Source organism: Egretta garzetta, unplaced genomic scaffold (assembly GCF_000687185.1).
Source record: "Egretta garzetta isolate BGI_Z169 unplaced genomic scaffold, ASM68718v1 scaffold663, whole genome shotgun sequence".
Classification (NCBI taxonomy): Eukaryota; Metazoa; Chordata; class Aves; order Pelecaniformes; family Ardeidae; genus Egretta; species Egretta garzetta.
Genome location: NW_009259122.1, coordinates 580,830 through 581,797, shown reverse-complemented (window position 1 = coordinate 581,797; position 968 = coordinate 580,830). Strand labels below are relative to the sequence as shown.

Below are 968 nucleotides of genomic sequence, written 5' to 3'. Positions count from 1 at the left end.
AGCCTCCCAGCTGCGCTCTGGTGGGAAGGCTGAGGTGGAAGCTTTTAAGAACCAAGCCGAGGTAAGCGGGATGAACGTGCCTCCTTTAGACACACCTTCGCAAAACTTCTGTAAAGAGGAAAAACAGGGTAAAAAAAAAAAAGCTCATTCAAATTAGGTTGAAAAGCCGCTATAATGCTTGTATGGTTTATTGGAAATGTGTGATTTCTCACCGAATGTGAATAGCAAGCGCAGGCCTGTTGCGAATCTTCCATTCTTTCACATGACTGTGATCGTTCTGAGTCACTCCTGACCTCATCACTGACTTCATAGAAATTTGGCTATTGCGATCGTGACGATTAGTGCTGTCGCTTTACAGCCACGAGTCTGACAACATCTTTGTGAGGTGAGGAGCTCCTTTCTCCTTACACACAGGAGAGGGGACCGGAGGTGGGAAGGCTGTTGTCAGGGCACCCAGGAAAAGCAGGGCCGGGGCAGACCCAGGCGCTAACAGCCCCTGGAGGGATGCGTGGCTTCCTAGCGCAGGCTTGAAACTGGGGAAAATTCAAGGCCTATGGAGTTTTTCACTTGATCTCTTCTTTCTCCTCTTGTATGTCTTGACATGACCAACACTTCACAGCACCCTTCCCAGATTTCTCTTTGCCTGTTTGATTCTGCAGTAAGACAAAACAGAATTCTTTGGAACTGGCCGTTCACCCGAGCAGGGAGAGTTTGTGGATCACCGTGTCAACCCGGCGTGTTACCTGAGCGGTGTTTAAATCACACACGCTTTCCTCTGGGGAACACCTACCCCGTGGTGTAATCGCACTGTCGCGTCCTGCCGCAGCGCACGCGGGCTCGGGTCTCCAGGGGTGCTCAGAGAGCAAAGGGGTTTGTTGGCAAAAGGACCGGCGCGTGGGAACGGCTGCAGGAGGGCGCAGCCACGCGCTCGCGGGAGCGGGATTTCAGCCAGGCTGGTTGCTGCTGTG

The 968-nt window shown here is 52.6% G+C and overlaps 2 protein-coding genes across 2 annotated transcripts in view; one reads left to right on the top strand and one right to left on the bottom strand.

The window, feature by feature from the left end:
• Positions 1–968, top strand: part of LOC104123299 (guanine nucleotide exchange factor DBS) — a 148,961-nt gene that overhangs the window by 89,563 nt on the left and 58,430 nt on the right. The gene's annotated exons all lie outside the window — the stretch shown is intronic.
• B3GNT5 (UDP-GlcNAc:betaGal beta-1,3-N-acetylglucosaminyltransferase 5) overlaps positions 1–968 on the bottom strand; it is a 28,127-nt gene that overhangs the window by 20,354 nt on the left and 6,805 nt on the right. The window lies entirely within an intron of this gene.